Source organism: Penaeus monodon, chromosome 42 (genome assembly GCF_015228065.2).
Source record: "Penaeus monodon isolate SGIC_2016 chromosome 42, NSTDA_Pmon_1, whole genome shotgun sequence".
Classification (NCBI taxonomy): domain Eukaryota; kingdom Metazoa; phylum Arthropoda; class Malacostraca; order Decapoda; family Penaeidae; genus Penaeus; species Penaeus monodon.
Window position 1 is genome coordinate 2,020,469 of NC_051427.1, and position 6,000 is coordinate 2,026,468.

Consider the following 6,000-nt stretch of genomic DNA (forward strand, 5'->3'; position numbering starts at 1 on the left):
TAATATATATATATATACTACATATATCATATAGATATATAATATATATATATATATATATATATATTATATATATTATAATAATTATATATTATATATATATATTATCTTAATTCTGTGTTGCTCTTTATCCCACTTTCTTCAGTCTATTCTTTCCACTCTCCTCTTCCTGTTTTTCTCTCATTTTCTTCTTCCCTTTCCTTTCTGTTTTCTTTCTCTTTCTGCCCCGAGCACACTCTCTATCCTCTCTCTCCTCTCTTCCCTTTTCCTCGCTGTTTTCTCTATCTCGCCCCTTCTTCTTTACTCCCTCTTATTCTTTTCTCTCTCTCTCTCTCTCTCTCTCTCTCTCTCTCTCTCTCTCTCTCTCTCTCTCTCTCTCTCTCTCTCTCTCTCTCTCTCTCTCTCTCTCTTTCTCATCTGAATCCACTCTGTCTCTTCTCTTCTTCTCAACTAAACATTCGCAAACAATAAATTTGAATATTTTACTGTGAGAAAATTATGATTAAGCAATATCATTGCATGACTTCTTACTGCCTTGCATTGTGAAATCGTCCATCGAACTGGATTGTTATTTCCTAATATAGTACTTAAATTTAAATAGTTTTAAACGATTACCGTAAGCATGCTATCGTATGAACAATAAGATTTAACCAGGCATTGCCCATATAGCTACTCTCTTGGCTGACACACACCTGTATCTCAAATGAATAAGGATTCGACTGCAGTAATAAACCGGCAGGAAACTGTTATATTCGAGTGATCTTTTGACGAAAGAGGAGACGACAGTTTCAAAATCCAAAAATATATCTTCTGGTTTGAATGGATTAAGTTAAGTTTTCGAAACTGTTGTCGCATCATACAAACCTTTTTTATGATCTATTTATATATCGTCTGACATATCTATTTAATCTGTTTGTCTTTCAATCTCTCTGTCTTTATCTGTCCTACTTACTTATAATCTATCTATTTACCTAGATTGTTTTTGGAATCGTATATAAAGACTAGGGGTATTTTGAAAGTAAATTGTGAATATATGCTGCGTTCTAGCGACGTAAAACCCATAGGGAATTACACATAATGTACACTAAGGCGAAGAAATACACTTTGTTAAAATCGGTGCAGTCACGAGGCAAAAAGGAAGACGGTTTTCTCGTCCCTATGGTAATGACATCCGAAATTACAACACCTTTTCCTTCCTTACACCAATTCTTCGTAAATATCCTTCGCTGGATAGGAATTCGCAGCTTGTTTTTCTTCAAAACACTTGGTGTGTGCCCGAGACCTTCCTTAGCACAACAGAAGCTTGATGAAACTGGTTTTGAATGACACACTTTGTGGGTTTTGCACTTTACGAGATGCTGATCACGACTTGAGGGAGCCATCGCCTTGTCCTACACCCGATGGTGGGTTTGGGTCCGCCTCTTGCTGCCTGTCGTATCTCTGCCCCTTTGATAACGAGCGAGGGAGAAACACACTGACGAATGGACGTATAGATATAAAGATATTAAGATACACACAAGTACAAACACACACACACACATATACATAAACACACTCTCACACAAACACAGGTATAGCATACGCAAGCACACACACAAATGCGCAAGAACAGACACAAACACAAAAGACACACAGACACACATGAAACACACACACACCACACACACACACATACCTATAAAATATAATATATATAGTATATAATATAATATATCTATATATATATATATATATATATATATATTATATCTATATATATAGACATATATATATATATATATAAATATATATATATATATATATATATATATATAATATAGAATATATATATATAATATATATATATATATATATTATATATATTCCGCTATGCTGATTATTTGTACGTATATATATGTATTTTTGTGCAATCTTTGCATACACTATATGCTCACAGACAAACAAAGCGAAAATCAGAGTGTCGGTTTTCAAAGTCCAGAGAGCAGTGGATACCCGTAGGTAATAGTTATCAGATTTACGATGGGATGGATACGATATTATCTAATGTGTGTGTGTGTGATGAGTAGAAACAACGAAGGAAAGTACAAGAAACGCATACGAATATGCCGAAGTCTTCTTTTCGCAATTTTACTGCTTCATCAGGCATATAAGGGCTAGATAAGGATACGGTCCGATATGCGAAGGCTTAGCCTCGCCGGGCTTATACTCATGAGGGGGCTGGGCCTGTGTCGACCTAATAGCGAACTCGCTCACGTGTGTTCCGCTGATGCTGACTCGCGGAACCGAGTCCTTGCCCGCCGTGGGGCCCAGCCACAGCAGTAACCTCCGGGCGACGTTGCAACTCTCGCGCTGGGCGGGGGCACGAACGCCGACCCTCGGATGAAGAGGCCGACACGTATACCACTCTGTACTAGCCCGGAGGCTATTAGACTAGAGCTACATAGAGGTATATAAACATGTACCTAGGCGGCAGGACGCGTCGGTAATCAGGTGTGCGACGGCCTTGGCTAGTTCTGGCTCCCTGTTGCGGTTTGAAGTTGTTTGTTGTGTTGTAGAACGCCGCTTCTTACCATCTTCCTTTGTCGTGGGGGCAGACCTTGTTTAATGATGGAGGGCCTGGGAACCACTTGGGAGATGCCGTCGGAGTCGGGACGTTAAACAACGAAGGCGCTCTCTTATCCGTGTCGTCGGCGGGCGCTGCGGTGTGGTCGATTACATTGTTCATGGCAGGCCACGCCTGGTTCGCTACCGTATAACCTTACGCAGCCACCGCAAGATATGCTATACACCTGGCTGCCGGTCTGTTGTGGTCTGATTTCTTTTCCCTGTCTCCGATATTTGCAGAGGTGGTAGTTATCTCATTGTGTGGCCCACCAGGGCCTCATAGGTGTTCTATCAGTCTGTGAGTGAGGGATATAATTCTTTGTCCTGTTTCTGTGTGGCGTCCATCTGATCTGGTCATGATCTTTCCGCTTGTGTCGGTGCCGGAATGAGCAAGGCGCGAGGGTCAACCGAGGAGTTGGGAATGTGTTGCTGACGTTCTGCATTTCCTCCTCCAGAACTCGGGCTGCAGATTCTAAGCGCTCGGAGGAAGAAACCGCTGACCCACGCCTTCTTTGGTTCGACTGTTGTGGGAAGGGAAATGATGTATGAAATCATCTATCTTAGTGGGCTTTGTGTATATGTATAGACACGGGGCCGTCGTCATCTAGGATTAGGGTGTCAAGGAAAAGTAAAGCTGTTCATCATCTCTTCTTCGGTGGGTGAACTGTATGGAGGGGTTCGTGCATTTAAGCCTGTGGAGGAGTTATGAAGGTTGTTTCCTGGTCTGGTACTACCAGCAAAGATGTCATCTACGTAACGAAAGCAGAATTACGTTTTTCCCCCACGATGTTCCGGTAGCGTGTCAGCCTCGAGGGTTCCATAAACAACTGGGCAAGGACTGCTGACAGAGGTGAAGCCCATTGCCAAGTCCTTGAATTCTCGTACTCACGTCTGTGTGTGTGTGTGTATATATATATATATATATATATATATATATATAGCATTTATAGATATTAGTATATATGTGTGTGTGTGTGTGTAGTGTGGTGTGTGTGTGTGTGTGTGTCGTGTGTGTGTGTGTTGTGTTGCTAGTGTGTGTGTGTGTGTGCCATGTGTGGTGTGTGTTGTGTGTATGTATACTACATATATAAGATATGATGTATTCATGTGTTGTATATAATCGTGGGTAGATATATGAATATATAATATATATTATATATATTATATATCTATATATATATATATATATATATATAAGATCTATAAGGTTTATATATATCCTATATGTGATATATATACATATTTATGGATAATTTATATATACCGATAGATACATAGTAATATTATATATATATATATATATATATATAAATATATATATATATATATAATTCTATTATATATGGTAATATAATATGTGTGTGTGTGTGTGTGTGTGTGTGTGTGTGTGTGATGTGTAGTGTGTGCTGTACCTAAGACACCTACATACATAGATGATAGATAGATAGATAGATAGGTATTAATATATAATAATATATAGCATATATATATATAATATATATATATATATATATAATATATATATATAATTAGATATATATATATATTATCCTATAGGTTATATATATCTATAGTTTATATAATATTCATTTTCAGCTTGAATATCACAGTCCTAACCTCATTAGGTTGGAGGTTCCTCGCTGATGGGTGGTTCCGCACAGATATTGTGATACTGCTTGCACCAAACCTGGTAATACTGCTCAAAATACTCAGCTCAATGTTCACAACAACCCAACATGATCTGAGATGATCTGTCCATTAACTAAGTGGACCTGCAGTAATCTGTGAGTCCAGCTTTCTCAGGGATTGGTAGGCAGAGCGAGGTCATTTACCAAGAAATGACCTTTCAACCTCCTCAGCAAATTGCCTGAGGAACTGTTCCTTGTCCTTCTCAAGCATGTGTTCGAGCCCTATGCAACAAAGAGCGAACAGTCCGATTGCCATTCAGCTGAGCCATGTGGACACACTTCAATGGCCCAGTGTCTCCAGGGAGATGGAATTTTGTGAAACACCTGGAAGTGGCACTGGTAGGGGACGATTGAATTTTTAAATGGACCCGTAGGATAGCCAATATAGCTATGGTCAGTGCCACAGAAATCGGCACTCCTGCATTCTGGAGGGAATGCTCCATAAGTGCTAACAGGAATGTGGTCAGTCTTCTTGGCACTGTACCCATATGCTATACTAAGTCCCAGCGATGTCGGTTGGAGAGCTGATGCCGGAGTCAGAAATCCTTCGTTTCTGCTAGGACCTAGCAAAAGTACCGGAAAAGGAGGGCCTTCTCGCTGCTGCACCCCGATCATTATGGGTGGGTACCGCTACTACTGCGTCGGGCCGCAGTGATGGTCACCACCTCCAGGGTGTAACCATAGCCATCACCAGCTGACTTTAGCCTTCGGTAGTTTGAGGTGACACCAGTGATGAGCGTAATTATGCCATTGATATTGAAGCATGCTTTGGCTTATCGTTCTCTTATGTGCTGTATACGCTCTACTGATTTTGTAACTCGATGTGAAAGGTGTTCTACACAAACTTTATCTGTGGCAGACAATTACCCCTGGCGGATATTCGCATGTTCTGGGCGACTCAATGCAGCTATCCACCTGTGAACGAGCTGGCTATAAGAGTCTAGCGGACCCTGTGGCTCGGGAGCTGATTCTCAGCAGCGAGAAACAGCCTCCTTTTCGGGAACTAGGTCCCAGAGAATGAGGATCTCTGGTTACAGCACTCCAACCCGCATTGACTGGACATGGTATTAGTGATATGGGGTACAAGATCGAACCACATTCTTGTTAAGCATGCCATAGGGGATGTAGATTTTACCAGATACTGAGTTCAGATGGCCACTGAGCCTAGAATGGTTGTGGCTACCCTGTGGTCCACTTCAAAACTCTCTGTCCCTCCAGTCGGCCACTCTAAGGTTGTTTAACTTGGACAGGATAAGGGAGGAGGAATTTGCCTTGTGGGTTCACCATGGCAGTTTTGATGATTCAAGGAACTTGAACAACCTGAGGACCCCATTTGCTCTGTGGGAGTTCTCAAGCACAAAATACTCGAAGCAACCCGTAGTCCATTGGCATAGGCCCAAGGGCAAGGCAGAAATCCATCTCCTGGGAGAAGGGACAAGGACTACAGTTTCATCAGGAATCTGCTGAGGAGGTTGAAAGTCCATTTCCTGGTAAACGATCTTCGCCCTGATACCAAGCCCTGAGAAAGCTTGAAATCAAGCCTGCTTGCAGATGGACTGCAGTCCGATCAGTGAGGACGGATCATCTCAGATTATGTTGGGGTTCATGAATGCAATTATACCAGGTAGACCCTCAAACAGTTTGCTTGGCAAAGCTGCAGGCAGTATTGTGATATCCCTGTTGAAATTCTAAGGATGGGTGTTAACCT